The sequence below is a fragment of the Serinus canaria genome, chromosome 4 (genome assembly GCF_022539315.1).
Source record: "Serinus canaria isolate serCan28SL12 chromosome 4, serCan2020, whole genome shotgun sequence".
Lineage (NCBI taxonomy): Eukaryota > Metazoa > Chordata > Aves > Passeriformes > Fringillidae > Serinus > Serinus canaria.
Window position 1 is genome coordinate 33,505,602 of NC_066317.1, and position 16,995 is coordinate 33,522,596.

Genomic DNA, 16,995 nt, shown 5'->3' on the forward strand with positions numbered 1-16,995 from the left:
CCGTGAGCACATAATGGCAAACAGGCAACTCTACAGCCACTTGGTGATGGAAAGGATGGAGTCTATGACCAGAAATAGCAAAGGCAGAACAAGCACACCAGAGCAAAGAGAGCATCTGCAGCACCAGGAGCAGCAGATTAGCAGCAGACTGGCTGAAGTGCTGTAGAGTATTGGCAGTTTGTACAGAAGCCAACAGAAGTAGGCATCAGAGAGAGAGATGTGCAGTCAAGAGGCATATTCAGTGAGAAGACAAAGAGAGGGCATGCTTGAAGCAAGTAGATATCCCTCCCAGAACTCCATCTTCCCATCTGTTTGAGAAGACAAATGAAATAACAGTGACTGGAAGATGACAAGAGCAGAAAAGACAAAAAATGTATCCCTGCTCAGGTGACAAAATACTTTCCACTGCCATTCTCAATAGCTGTCATTTCCAAACTGGGTCACTTTCCAGGTCTACCAGTAATCAAATCAGCTACAACCTGAAGAGCTCATACCTAAGTTGTCAGAGCTTCTCAGTGACACTCTTCAAAATAAATCTCCAGTTTGCTTACTTTTCCTTTATTGTGTAGAAATCCAACACATTTAGTGACTTAGCTTTTTTAGCACTTCATTAAATTGAACAACACAATGAAACACCAATTTGTATTTTGGAATAAGACAGAAACATATCATTTTGTCAACAACTATCAATGCCTGTATAACTGCATGCATCTGAGCATGGGATTATTTATTCCTTACTGAAGTCCCTCTTGATCCTTTGATTCTATCCATGAAAGACTAAAGCACAATACATCCATCCATCCATTTGCATATCTAATGGACTGACGTTTTTATAAATGTTGTATTTGTGCTTCTCTATTGTGTAACAGAACTATTTCTTTTCTGATAATTTATAGGGAACTGGGAAAAAACCCCAATGATAAATAGGCATGTGTACTAAAAAATGTATTACAACAACCAGATGAAAATGTTTTCCTGATCCAAGACTACATATTGTAATTCAAACATGTGGGATTGCTATGTTTGCTATGGTGACACCTTCCTGTACCAACTCTTGCAATCAGCTGACAGGTCAGCACAAAGAATCAGCTGTGAACTTGGCACACTCTGCTCCTCTTTAATTTCTCCTTCCATTACAGCTGTATATTGGGTTTGTATGGTCAGGTTCTGGTAGCAGGAGGCTACAGGGGTGGCTTCTGTGAGAAGCTGCCAGAAGCTTCCTCCATGTCCAGCAGAGCTGATGTCAGGTGGCTCCAGGACAGAGCAATTGCTGGCCAGGGCCAAGCCAATCAGGAATTGAGATAACATATTCATGTTCAACTTCTTGTTCTGTAACAGACATGATCAACTTAAAAATCCATTCAGCAGAATGCTACTTGCCATTGAAACATGCTTGCTTGAGGTAATACTGTATGATGAAAAATTGTAATAATTAGTTGATCCATACTAAAAAAATGTTTAGAACTTTTCATGCCAGTGATGAGCTTGTAAAGATACAGAGTAGTGAAATTATTGTGCAAATTTGTCTGTACTGATTTAAAATAGGTCAAGTTGAGGTAATTCAGATCTATTCAGACTATTATTTAACCTGATAGACTGGGAGATGAATCTTTAATGGTGAAAGACAGACAGTAAAGGTTGTATAAGGTTAAACAGTAATCAAAAAATGCATATTAAATCACATGAATCCACTCAGGAACCTGCCAAGAAGTAATTCTGGTTTTGTATAATGCCAATGCAAGGCAATCCTGCTATTACAATCAATTTTAGTAGCCATTAAGAGAATTAGTACAAGGTAATACAAAGTCACTAGCTCAAAGGTTACTGGAGTCTGCTGTCATTTCAAGCAATGAGACTGTCTTCTAAAATTAACAGCTATGGCTATGCAAAAACAATGAAGGTATCAGAAAATTTATAGGTACTTAATCCAAATATAACTTTATGATAAATATTATTTAAATGTTAGATGGAACCAACTGTTCAATCTGTTTTCACATACAGTAAATGTTATGATTTGTGTTGGCATTTGAATATACTTTGCAGATTGGAAGTAAAATATTTGAAAATGCTGTATCACCCTGAGTTCTTTAAGTGCCTTTCAACTCAAGTTAATTAATGAAGTAAAAATAGTGCTACTGAAAGCTGTAAAGACATGCAGAAGGTGTTTTAGCACTGGCATAATGTACTGAATTCCCTAATACATTTAAACCAGTCTTAGCTTCCTGACATAAGAGAAAGTAAGTTATTTTAACAGTGCTTCCTTGTTATGTAAATTCAGACACAGAAAAAATTACCTGTAGCTTAGTACGTATGGAATGGACATGGACATAATGAGCACACTGCAATACTCTTATATCAAAGAGTAGCTTTTCCTAAGTGAAAGATCAAAAAAATAATTTAGGAAAAAAAAAAGGCAAGAAATACCACTGCACACTATGCAGATGATCTTCTCAGCACACACAATCTCATTCAATCAGGCAGAACTACACTCATAAATTCAGGTATACAATAAAATAACCAGGAAGTAGATATAAAGAGAGTATCTTGAAAACTTGAAGAACAGGGTACATATCAACAATGTTTTAGAGTCACCTTGTAATTACTCCATGTGAGATGGGCAACTGATCAGAAAGTCTGTGCTGAAGCAAGACTTCTTGCTATTCAAACTTTTTCAACATATTAGAATCATTGCATATGACTTAAAAAAGCATATAAATAAAAAACCCCAATATGATACTGTTGGATTCACAGAATCAAATGATAAAATATGTTGAAAGGGACCTCCAGAAGTAGTTCAGTCTTACTCTCTGCTAAAAGTAGGTCTAATTACACCAGGCTGCTCAGGGCAGTGTCCAGTCATTCATGTCCTGTGACCATCACACAACTCATGTGAGGGTTCCTCAGTGTTTGAGGAACAACTCAACCATTCTTTGAAAGAAACTACTATCAACTGTTTTGTAGCTCTGTACTGTTCTCCCTGAAAAATATAACACTATTTCCTCGTGCTGTCACCTGAGGATTGCAGCCATCTGTCCAGGATTGCCAGACACCCAGAAACCTGGTCAGAGCAGCAATTCTGAATCAGCTGGGAGAAGGATTGTTAGGAGCTGTCCACAGCTGATGCTCTTGCAGCCCAATGCCTTCTGATAGCATTACCCACCAGTCATGTAGTATCATATGGCTGCACAGTAAATGCTGAGCATCTGTTCCAGCACGGGCATTTCAACCTTCTTCTGAAAATGCAGTAACCCTGGAGCTGCCATCAGAACTCAGTGCTGCCTTTAAAGACATTACCTACTGCAGTAAGCTGGACCATTACAGGACATGGGACTTCTCAGTGACAGTACTCTGCAAGTACCCTGCCATGCTGCAGAGCCTTGTGAATTTAACCCCGAGGAACTGATTGCTTGGACTGAAAATTCCTGGCTCCAGACTAAGGGCTAGTCCCCTTGTGGCTAACTCCAAATGTCTAAGAACTGCATGCAAGTGACTTACAATTCCTGCAATATAGAGCAGCACTTCTAGCTCTGCATCATCTGCCACAAATGGGAAGAGTAACATATGGCAAAAAGAAATGTGCTAGCAAAACCCAATAAATTTGGCAGAAGGACAAAAATCCCTCCAAACCTGTTAACTAAAGGATGGGACAGTCATTTCAGTCATCTTTTTACCATCCCAGAGGCACAGTTAGAACTGGTTTGGTTTTTTTAAAGAAAGGCTCTAAACTGAAAAAATTCATGCCTATATTTGTATTTCTATAAGCTGATATTTATCAGCCATCTGTTACTTCTGGGGCCAATGATTTTAGGAAGATAATACCTTGAAATTAACAAATAAAAGCATTCTGATTTCCTTACTATTTAACTAAACATAATGAATTTTCTACTTTGGTTAGTCTATGGTATGAGATAATTAATACAAATTCTGCAGATACCACATCAGGGAACTGCAGCTGCTTATTCTTACTGCCCCAAATTAATGTTCCATACAGACATTCTGCACATGATTAATGCTTCATAAAATGCAAAATGATTTCAATAAATTACATTTTCATGAAATAAATCTGATCTTTTTGTGTCCTCACAGTTTTTTAAGACTTCACATTTAAATGTAATAATAATTTCTGACTGCAGGAAAAATACTAGTAACCACAACACACACAATTTACATGCCAAGTTACTGTCTTCAACTTAAAATATGTGGACTTACAAAGACATTGCAATTAAGTAAGACAATACTGATTCTTTCATCTCTCAGAAGTATCACAGACCTATTGTGGAATTTGCTAATTTATTTTCTGGACAGTCAATGTATATGGCTTCCTTTACTAACTGCTGTTAACATTTAGTGTTGGCTCTCATTTCTCATCGTGCTCTGCTATTCCAAACTATTCATTTCTGAGGATGAAAATGATGTTATTAATCTGTAAATTGCATAGTTATGAACACAGACAACAAAAGAAGATAGCAAAGAGATGCTCCACTGTAATATGCTATATTCCAAGATGATTTTCAAATATTTCTGCATATTCAGTTGAATCCAGTATTTTGTGTAATAAAAGATATGGGAAGTATCAAATAGGGACAGACCAAAAATATGTTAGTGGTGAAAGCTTCTATGGAAACCATAACCTAAAGGTATGGTAGTTTTCAAAATTCAGTTTTAAGGATTTCTGAAAGCACTGCACAGCTCTGGGACATAGTCTGGACATTTTCTTCCCTTCAAGATCATGACTGACAGAGACCCGCAAAGACTTCTTGCATTTGAAACACAATCCCTTGAAACATAGTAGACAAAGGTAAAAAGACCACTGAACAATGCTCTTTATAAACAAAATTGAAAAATATGTATATATTGTTTTACAATTTCCAATGAGGTATTTTCTGAAATCATAAATATTCTGCCCTGACAAAAAAGTGTATTACATCAGGTAACCATGCACAGAACCTAGAGGGGACTGATGGACCTTTCTTTCTGTTCTGATAGACAATTATTGCTCCTCATTTTGACTATCTACTGGTTTGCACCTTTTCTCTGTCATGGAAGGGCAGGAGAATTAAATAGTGGGCTGAAGAATACCCTTTAACAGAAATTAAGTACAATCTGCTCTGCAAGTGTCTGCTGGCATAAAGGAATCTTATAACATACTGAATCCCAATGAAGTCTAACAGATCCGAGGCTGCGTTGCAGCAATTTACTTTTTTCATATTTAGATTGTGATCTGATGCTTCAAACCCCTTTGTATTTACTCTAACCATTTGCTTGTGTGTTTTTCTTGAATGTTTAATCATTAACACTGCTTTCAGTCTCATAAAATTGTTCATTATGAGAGCACAGTTGCCTGTAGACCTTTCAGAGAGGACCAAGAGGGAAGAATTACTCCAATTTAGTTAATTATTTGCATCTCCCCTAAAGTAAGGCAAATAGAGGTATCCAAACTCTTTCTCTACTACTGAAGAAACCTATGACAGTTAATCCATCATATAGTAATGTAACAGCAGGACTCAATTCCCCTGGCCCAGAATCAACAGGCAGTGAGATGCAAACTCTACTACACTGCCACCACCTCAGTGAAATTAGAATGCTGGTTAAGTAAATGTAATCTGCAGCTGTGCCTCCACCACACAAATTCACTAATCAAAAGTGTAAGGAGAAATTCAGAAACTAATGAGTTTAAAAAAAACACGTTTAGGGCACAAATACACAAAATGTTTACAATTGCATATATGAAATATGTTAGCAAAGTGCAATTATGTTTTGCTAGTCTATGCATTCAGTACTAAATGGATTGTTCATGAATGTCTGATGTAGATCAGGGAATTTTTATGAGCTGTATATGAATATTCATACAGATAGGCATTTATTTAGCCTTGCTAATTTCTACTGTGGTTATTCCTGTATGTATTTTAAATCCAAAAATCTTGCATTACCAACAGTGATCTTCATACCTGCTACAGAGAACCTTTAGCACACAGAGTGTGACACAAATCAACATCAGATCCAAACTAGACACATGAGGGGTCAGTCTTGGTATCATGACAGGTTTCAGAAAGTTCTTTTCCAGCCATAGTGTTTCTGCTGGCTACCTGCATGCCCAGCTGTCCCCATGTCGACTTTGCAAGTACAGAAGTTTTCAAAAGGGTTGCTCACAGAAGGCACAAATCAGCACCATGTGTATGCAGAACAGAACAAAGCCCTCTTAAAATCCTTACCCTGTTGAAATCCGTTGTAAAATTTCTGCTGACTACAGTACAACCAGAATTTCACCCTCAATTTGCTTCTGTCTAGACCAACTACTTGGTTCTTTGAAGAGGAAAGAAATGCTAACACTGATCAACACAGTGATGATTGTTTAAATGATTCCGTTGAAATTTTTCACAATGAAAAATTACATTTAATAAATTTTGCAATCCATTAAAAGATAACCTTCTTGTTTAAAGAAATATGACATTTTGAAAAAAATCTATACAAAAACCGTGTTGCATTTGAGACAAAATCTATATAATTAGAATGTACAGTGTTTTTCCACATGGTGATTAAGAACCTTTCAAGGCAAAAAGAGTATGGGCAATTAGAGATGCCAGGTAGTAATCTATTCAGTTATAATTTCACTTGTTAATCATAAGGCATGAAAGATGTTTATACTGACTGGTTGTGCTGATATCAGCACTGTTGCCTACAGCTGAAAAGAACTGCCAAGCATTATGAACTGTGAGCCTCTTCACCACTGCATCTGAGACTTTCAAAATACTGTCCTAATAATGGCATCACTGTTTTGCACTGCTTACAAAATCTGTAGAAGTTTTAAACTGTCAGTGACATCAGCAAGAGTCTGAAAATAATGCATCAGTACCTGAAACTTAAAGTGAAAAAAAAAAATCAATACTACAATTATTTAAGAAATAGTGATGTCTACTGTTAATGTTTTTAAAGACATCCTAGTAAGAACAGTAAGAAACATTTAAAGTGAAAAATTATGTCTATTTCTTACATAGATTCTTCTGTTCTCTGTCAAAAGACTTTTAACATCATTTTCTAGCTGTTATTCCTTTTATTACTGAAATTCAATTTCATGCATGTTTCTCTTCTGCCCTTTCTGGGCCATGCTCTTAAAAGTATTTTGTATTTCTTTAAACACATCAATAACTGCAGAGAAACATATCACAGTGATACCTGAATCTCAATGGTCACTCAAAAGTTCCTCATTTCTTCGACAGCAATCACCATTAAAAGAACACGGCTCTACACAGTCCTGCCAGATTATCCTGTTCCATGGGGCCAGCTGCATCACTCAGCTATTTAGGCAGTTTTCAAAGATACAAGCCCTGACAGCCACCTGTGAATTCACTGTGGTCAAACCCCATCTTTTGTTACCACTGCACTGAGCTCAAAAATTTGTTGCTTTCCCTTCTGCATGGCTCATTGCCTCGCTTTCAAGATGTGGATATTGCTCCTCAGTGACTTTCAGACAACAGCAAATTCACATTCAGCAAGGTGAAGCTGAGGCACAGCAAATGTGTGCAGAGATTACTGGATTCAACAGCAATCACCACCACGAAAAAAATTACCTTGAGGTGTGACGGGTCCAAGTTTAAGAGTTTCTCCATGCTTTAATTTCAATAAACAAAAAGAAACCCTAGTTGCATTTAGTAGGAGTTTTGTCACTGATTTCAGTACCAGTTTTGCATTCAATGAAGAAGAAAAACCTTTATTGCTATTGCATAAAACCTCAAAACTTCCTCCTGGTTTTACACTTGCAGTTTGAAGGTTATTGCTTGGATACCTGAACAGACTTGAGATCTTATTTACTTGCTGCTGTTTGCATACATTAATTAGTTAAATGAAAGGACATCATCAACACATTTCTACTTTAAGAACCAACACTGCTATTATTTCTTAATATGCAATCAACTTACAGAGAGAAACAACTAGTTTAGTCTCATTTTATACTGAATTCCTGTTTTAGAAACAAAGGTTTCTAAGTTTCTAGGGCTGCTCACAGATTAGTCACAGTTGGTAAATATGATGAAAAAAACCCATAACCCTATAACATCCTAAATAATTTAATCCTATAACATACTGTACATGGCAGAAAGTGTCTTTTTGATAATTTATAGCCACACCTGGAAGTCTAATAGGACTGGATGTAGTGTGTAATTTTAAAAGGTCAATAAATGTAGGGAATTATTATATTGTGGGGCTGATACTGCTCAGCATCTTTGTGGGTGACATGAACAATGGAATCAAGTGCACCTTCAGCAAGTTTGCTGACAACACCAGGCTGTGTGCTGCAGTCAGTGTGCTGGAGGGAAGGGATGGCAGCCACAGGGACCTTGACACACCGAGAGGTTGGCCCAGGCAAACCTTATGCTGTTCAACAATGCCAAGTGCAAAGCCTTGTGTCGCGGCAATCCCAGGCACACCTACGAGCTGAGCGGAGAAGATACTTAGAGGAGAGCTGCAGAGAGGGAATTCAGAGTGGTGCTGGATGAAAAACTCAACATGAGCCATCAGTGTGCAGTCACAGCCCAGAAAGCCAAGGGAAACCTGGGCTGCAGTAAAAGGAGCATGGACAGACACTTGAGGACGATTCTCTCTCTCTACTCCTGTGAGATCCCACCCGAGTATCGCATCCAGCTCCAGTGTCCCCAACACGAGAAGGACATGGAGCTGTTGGAGCAAGACTAGAGGAGGCCCACGAGGTTGAAACGAGGACTGGAGCAGCTCTCCTATGACAATGGCTGAGAGCTGGGGCTGTTCAGCCCCTGGAGAAGAGATGGTTGTATGGAGACCTCATATGAACCTTCCAGCATCTCAAGAGAGCCTACAGGGAAGCTTTTCATCAGGCACTGTAGTAATGGGAGAACAAGTAATGGGCAAATGGGGAAATTCAGGTTAGACATTAGGAGGATATTATTTTTCATAAGGGTGATGAGATACTGGAACTGGTTGCCCAGGGAGGTTGTGGATGCTCCAACCCTGAAGGGTTCAAGGCCAAGCTGGAAAAGGCCTTGAGCATCCTGCTCTCTTTTAGCCTCCTTCAGATACTGGAAGGCTGCTATAAGCTCTCCCCAGAGCCTTCACTTCTCCAGGCTGAACAGCAGGTCTCAGCCCTTCTGAGCATCTTTGTGGCCCTTCTCTGGATTCACTCCAGCAGGTCCACATCCTTTTTATGCTGGGGGTCCCAGAGCTGATGGCCATGACTAAATAAATTTTTTGCAGGACATGATGCAGCATGGTCAGCAGTTGCCATTACAGTACTATAGTTTAATGTTCTGTATAAAAAACCTTCAGTACAACTTCAACTAGTATTTTGATATCAGCCAGTAACTTCAGCTGTAAAAAAATTTCTAAAAAAAGAAAAAAAAATACATTGAACCCTAATGTTTCCAAGTTGATAAGGGAAGTTACAATAAGAACAGACTTCCCACCAAACCCAAAGGCATTGAATTTGCAATTTAAAATGGTATCAAAACTGTTGTTTAAGCCTTAGAACATACAAATAAACCAAAAACTCATTAAAGCTTCAAACTTTTCAAAAAAACTGATTTTCTTGTACAGGCTGAGAGGAACAGATTATATAAAATCATATAAAATAATTTGGGTTTATTATCTTCCGGATATTAGAAATTAAATTTGTGAATTTTGCTGTTTGCACCTCAAGGTATGTTATACTGGATTTGGGATAAATCTATTAAATAAGCAAGTGGGCAGACTCCTAAATAGAATCATAACTTAGCAATCAAATTAAAATAATTCCTACTCACTTAGAATAGTATTTCACTTAGAAGGGACCTACAATAGTCCAGCTGCCTGACCAGTTCAGGGCTGACCATAACCTAACACGTGTTATTAAAGGCATTGGCCAAAATGCCTCTTAAACACCAACAGGATCATCAATCACCTCTCTAGGAAGGCTGTCCTGGTGTTTGACCACCACCTCAGTAACAAAATGCTTCCAAATGTCCAGTCTAACCCTCCTGTGGCACAGCTCTGAAGCATTCCTATGCGTCCTATCACTGGATACCAGGGAGAAGAGCTCAGCACCTCCCTTTCCACCTCCTTAGGGAGTTGTAGAGACCAATGAATTCACCCTTCAGCCTCTTTCTCTCCAAACTTGACAAGCCTGAAATTCTCATCCTCTCTTCACAGTACATTGTTTCTATCCCTGTCACCAGCTTTGTTTCCCTCCTCTGGAGGCACCCAAGGACCATCACATCCTACTTGATGTGTGAGGCACAGAGCACTCAGGGTGAGGCCCCCCAAGGCTGAATGCAGTGGGACCTGCAACGAGTCACTGCTGTTGGTTGTCTGCCCCTTGCTGTGCTTGATGCACCCCAGGATGGGGTTTTGCCCTCTGGGTTCCAGGGCACACCCTGCTGACCCACACTGAGCTTCGGCTGACCAGCACCCCCAGATCCCCCTTGGCAGGGTGGCTCTCCAGCCATTCCTCTCCCAGAGTTGTACCCAGCCCTAGTCAGTAATACTGTTTATTTCTATTTGAGTCACCATGAGGGAGCTGTGACCAAACAGCATCAATTGAACACCAACTGAACTCAAAAAACCACTCCTGCTACCACCATGACACTGCTGTGTAAAATATCTGATGTAAACAAATAGGTGACCACAACAAATGAAGTGAATACTGAATGTCCAGTCACTGCCTAAATTCCAAAAATGCTCAAGTGTTAGGTGAGTCTCTTAGAAGAAATTAATGAACAAGGAAACAGAAACCATGACATTTTCAACACACTGATATCGATCACCTGTGAAGAAGATGCAGGCAACAGCTCCTCTGATTATTCAGTCACTCAACACTGATGACAATTAGAAGAAACTTCCTGAGGATATAGGCAGTGGTAATGGCTCACAGGGGGGCAATTCACACAGTCTCCAAAATCCCCCTGAAATGTAGTCAGCTGGGTATATTAGGTATCTAGATTTTATTTGTTTCTCATTTACTACACACACACACACACACACACACACAAAATAGGTCAGCTCATCAGCAGAACATAGGAATATACATAAATATATGTCTGAATAAACATAAAAAATAGTGAGTTTTTCTATCTTCTATCTAGACAAGGCAGCCAAGCACAAAACTATGCTCCTGAGCCTAAGATGTAATTAAAGAATCATCATCTCCTTGTAATTCACATTTTCCTTTTTCACCTTCTTCCCCTTTCTAGGCTGTTTCTTTAGTTCCTTTAGTTTTGAAGTGTCAAGAGAGCTAATGAACCACACATTATTTGTATTTCACTGTACACCATATAATTAAGGTGTCCAATTTAATAACTTTGGTGTTGAAAAGTTTCCTGTGAAATAAAGTATTTGTTACTCAGCACATATTTCTGTAACAAAATACAACATACCTTTTATCATTATCATACCGTTACTGAATGATTTTTTTTTTCCTGGAGAAAATCATAGATATTCATTTTTTGAAAAATACAATGCAAAAATTTTTTTTTCAGAAAGGTAAGATGCTGAACATTTTATTCTAAATTATTTGATTGATATTTATCCAGCAGAAATGCAGATATTTTTAATTTTTGAGTCCACATACAGCCCTTTTCTCTTACAGCATTGAAAGAAGTAAAAAAATTGTCTTCAGAAAAATGACAATTTTTTTATATGGCCTGATATCACACAGATAAAGTAAATTCAAAGTTTTAAAAAATAAAAAATGCAGACTAACACTGAGACACTGATAGCAAAAAATGAGACCTCTCAAGACCACTACAGGCAGAGGTACTTTGTTTTCACAGTTACTGTTTGGCTTCCACTGCAAAAGAAATTTCTCGTCAGTCAAAACAACACTAATAAGCATTTATAATGCTTGATAAGGACTGTATATTCCATTCTGATTTATGCAACAGAATGACCCAATGTCCACATGATACACTGGAACAAACTGCTCAATCACACAGGAAAAGAGTTCCCACTTTTCAACTTTTTAGAATGGTGTTCTTTATCTACCACAAAACTCTGGACATCAAAGGAAACTTAGATTGTAATAGAACAAGAGCAGAAGTTCTGACCAGACCATTTGGTGTCCAGCTCTCCCAGAAGAGTGTAGCACACAAGTTTCAAGTCATTAAGCTGCAAGCCTCCAGGACACACCAGACTCACAGCCTGTGCAGTGCAGGCAGCCTGCACATATGGACTGGTTGTTTGCCTGGTGCTTAATGAACGCATGCCAACACCATCAATCTGTCTGCAAGCACCTTCTTTAATGGATATATGCATTTCTCTTTCCATTGTGGAAGTCCTTAAACTGCAATTAAACTGCAAAAGAGGCATTCTTCCAGTCTGAAGACATCTTGCTTTGAGGTAGAGCAGTAAAAAAAAAGGAATAGTAGATTGTGCAAAAAAAAGGAATAGTAGATTGTGCAATTATTCCATGACCTCTGTGGTAATGAAATTCAGTACCATTTTATCTTTATGCTGTGTGTAGTTAGCTTGTTTCTACATATAAATATATATAGCTAGGGATTTAAAAATTACTTCCATGGCTCCTTGTGCCTTTTGTCCTAATGTCAAGAATAAATCATTACCCATTAGAATGCTTATTTCATATTGAATGGAACGTTACATCACTGTGCCTGAAGCAGATGGAAAGCAAAGGCTGTTTTGCAGGCTTTATGATTTGCAAACACTTTTCATGAGCTCATGTTCTGTAAAATATGGTGGGTTTCTAGACTATTACTACTGTCATAGTTTTCAGTGTATCTTGTTACCCTGCAAAAAACCATATTTGGTTCCACAGGATAGTTTCAATTTTCTAGGTGCTTCATATATATAAAAAATATGCTTCATATATATATATATGTGTATGTGTGTGTGAAGTATTACAACATCTGCATTGTCTGTGAATATAGGCAAACAATATTTTTTCTAAGAGATTTCTCTTAACGTAAGTTAGCATTTAAATCTACAATACCTGTAAACTATACAAGGTTAGCTAAGAAATTTATGGATTTACATCACCACTTTAAAATGAAAAAGAATTTTTTGTGATAAATATATTTTGAGCTACAAATTACATTTTCTTGACTATATTTCATGCTATTTGTTAAGCTACACATTTCTCAACTTGCTCCTCAAATGCATGAGATCAGACTCTATTTCTTTCTCTATATTTTGGCTAAAAAAGAAAAATATGCATTTGCACACAAGCAAGTGCAGTATCTCTTAATACACATACATGTGCTATAGTTCTCAGACCATTTAAAAAACTTTTTCTCTTTACCATGAACTCACAGATAACCAAAATTGTCTCACTAACTGCCACTGAAAGTGACAAAACCACTCCTGAGTTTGTATTATGACAGACAATTTTGGTTAGCTAATTATAATGTGGACCTTTTCATTTAACATGTTGTGCATCAAAAGAATTTCATATGATGAAATGTCGAAAGTGCTTGGACCATTTTTGCTGGAGAAGCAAACAATGGGATCTTATAAATGTGAATAAATACCTGGAGGGTGGGCATAAAAACAGAACCAGGCTCTTTTCAGCGGTTCCCAGTGACGAGGCAGGAAGCACTGGGCACAAAGTGAAACAGGAGGTTTCTGCTGAACATGAGAAAGAGTTTGCTGTGAGAGTGACTGAGTTTTCCAGAGAGGGTGTAGAGGCTCCATCCTCAGAGACATTTTAAAGTTGTCCCAGCAACCTCTCAACCATGTTACTGAGTGACTTCTAGGTGATTGCTCCACCTCTCTCCCCTTCTTGAGCAGAGAGGTGGAGCAAGAGCACCTCCAGAAGTCACTTTCAAACTCAACCATTCTGCTAGTCTGTGATTCTGTAATACTGGTGTGTAGCTGGGTAAAAGTTTGGTAACAGGAGTATTTTACTGGTAATTTCAAATATATCAACAAAAATCAATTCAAGTGATGGTATAATTTAATTCTTCATTTACTGGACCTTTATTCAGATTCTCTGTGCTAGTTGCACAGATTATTTGAGGAAAAAATTGTATTCCTTTCTTGCTCCTTTTACACTAATCAAAGTTTTCCACCTCCGAGCTTATTTCTATATTTGTTTCAGGTTTTGAGAAGAGAAATAGAGCAAATCAAAAGCCTAACCCCCTTTGTCATATCAAAGTCTGATCTTACAAAACAACTGTTTTTAAGTCTCTCCCAATACATTGGAGGAATTTAGAAACAAGATTTATAAGAAAAAAAGGAAAAATCTTTATGACACTGGATATCACTTATGAAAAAAACTGAAATAATTTCAATTAAACTAAGATAGTAAATGAAACAATTGAAGATAAATGAGTAACTAACTGCTTATCATTCACTATAACTCTCCTACCCTAACTTACCATGACCAATACCTTAGACTTGTCACTTGCAGAGTGAAGTGTTAGATGGTATGTGCATAAATAGTACCAAGTACGATTGGTACTACAGAGAGGGAAAAGGTAAAGAAAATAGTAATATATAGTTCCTCAATGTAAGAAAATTAGGATGCTCTCTAGACAGGGAATATATTTCAGCTAGAAAGCTGAATTACTGTGTTGAATCTGTACTGAGTGCCACATTCCTGCCACTGCTGAGAACCTCTTTCAAGAAGCTAAAGAAATCAGATCCCTGGCATCACTTACTGACATCAGTGAACTTCTGACAGCCCCCCATGCAATGCAGGAGAAACATCCTGACAGAGCTGCATCTTACACAACAAGATTCATGCTGCCCACAAATGAACACTACAGAGGGGCAGGCTGCTAATCCTTACTGTCAGTGAGAGCTCTCACTAATAATTAAAAGACCATCTGGATGAACTGTGGACATGGGAAATCAGTGCTTCCATTACCAAATCTACCTTTAACCCTAGTGAATGAAATTCTAGAAACATCAAGAAATAAACATGTGCACACAATAACCTTGTGAATAACTGCACTAATCTCTAGTTTTCCTTTCCTGAGCAGTAAATTGTCACAGATTCTTGCCTCTGACACTTGCCTGCATCCTTTAGCCTTGACACACTATATTCTATTGGCTACTCTCTGCTTTTCACTCAGAAAACAACACTTTAAAGCTATCAACCAGTAATGTTTAAACCTGGTGGACAACTCTTCTAAATTTTTCCAATCTGTAGTGATTTTCTTTCAAACTTGCTTTCCTAATGTTATGTATCCTGTTTTCTATGACGTCTAGTTATGATCCAATGCTTAATTAAAGGGTCAGAAACATCCAACTGACTTGGATATGCATGTACAAACTCTCTTTTTCTCTTTAATAGATTTAAACAGGGTGAAACACAGAACCAGAGAGGATTACTATTTTCTATGTTATTCTGAGCCACAGCAGTATTTTGTTCACTTTGCTAAAACTATAAACTCTTTTTCTATTCCTTTTCTGAAGCTCAACCTGAAGAAAGAAGGTAACTGCATAATACCAGTGATTTAGTGACCTCTATCTTTGACGTATCTTTTAATCCTCTTAAACTGTCCATACAGAAATACTGCAGAGGTTGATCAGCTTCAACTACTGACCTTAAAAGAAATAAAACCAAAACAGATTCCTATGAGACATAGTAAACTTTCTTAAAACCTTCAAGCACACCTGAATTTGAGACAAGCCTGCTGAAGAGACCAAACAGAACAAAACTGTCTTAATTACTTACATGGACTTTATTACTCTCTTTTTAAATGTTCTGTCCTCTACTGCTGTTCTCAGCATTCTAACAAACCTCTACTAAAGAGAGCAAAAATAATGAAAAAATATTGGCAGGAATTATTACTGAAGAATAATCAATCCAGGATTTCTTATGCCTTGGACTCTTAGAAATGGTAAATAGGAAGATTATTTTTGCTTTTTTTTTCATATCTCTGTACTAGTAAAGACATACCTCTGTACTAGCAAATCACATTATAAAGCCAGTTAATTTTAGTGGGTAGTTATGTTTTAGAGGTGCCACCACGCTAATGGGCCAAAACTTAACAATTGGATAAAACTGAACAAGTGCTGATGCCTGCATGTGAGGTGGCTGTAGCACTTGATGTTGCAGGATCAGCAGAACAGTTATAACAGATGCCACAGCTAATTTCATGGATCATGGTGCCTTCAGGAAAGAAGTTGGCTTTTTCATTTTCCACGAATACTTTAATGTTTTATTTAGAGGATTTCTGACCTGTAAATAATACACATCTGTGATATAAAATAAAGATATCAAGAAAAAATAAAATTAGTATTGCATTTTGTGATGCAGATAAAAAGCAACACAGTTGGGTAATTACTATACTTTGAGGTACAAAGGGTTGATCCAATAATTTTATTATTACATGTTTTCATAATGCTGATTCATCAAGAACACAAAATAAATCTGTATTTACAAATACAAAACCTGCCTTCTTGGCAGTAAAAACATTCAAGATGTGAAAATGTATCACTTGAAATAGATTTATATCATGCTAGTACATATTCTTACCAAGACTCTGAGTAAAGCTGTAGTAACCTACATAAAGACTCAAAGCTAGCTATTTTGCATGCAAAATAAGAATGGAGGGTTTTTCAAAATACATCTTTCCCCTGCTTAAAGACACTCAGAAGCACATAAAAATTGTCCTGCAGAGTTATTGTTAAATAACTTTTTTTCTAATACTGTTAAATTTTTTTTTAACACTTTACCATCATTTCAAACTTTTAGAAATGATCACAGCTAGAAGTGAGTGAGGCAAACATGGCCTAGGTGTTATCACACCTTCAGTGCACAGACAGACATTTCCAGAGCATCAGTGAACACACACAACCACATCAAAATTTTCAGATTGCCTCAAAAATTTATACCAACCAAGAGAACAATGGTTCTCAACTGTGAAAGAATGGTCAAGCATTTATGCAAGAAAAGCAAAAGTGAAACTGTAAATCAATTCTGTTCTTCTGTCTGTATGCCCAGGAGGGGTGAGAAAGATTTTGTTTTAGAGAAAACTTCTACTTTTATGTGTAAGAACTGATTGTATATTTACTATTGAAAGAAAGAGG

At 37.5% G+C, this 16,995-nt stretch overlaps 1 protein-coding gene across 1 annotated transcript in view; it reads right to left on the minus strand.

The window, feature by feature from the left end:
* Positions 1 to 16,995, minus strand: part of SPOCK3 (SPARC (osteonectin), cwcv and kazal like domains proteoglycan 3) — a 158,032-nt gene that overhangs the window by 22,163 nt on the left and 118,874 nt on the right. The gene's annotated exons all lie outside the window — the stretch shown is intronic.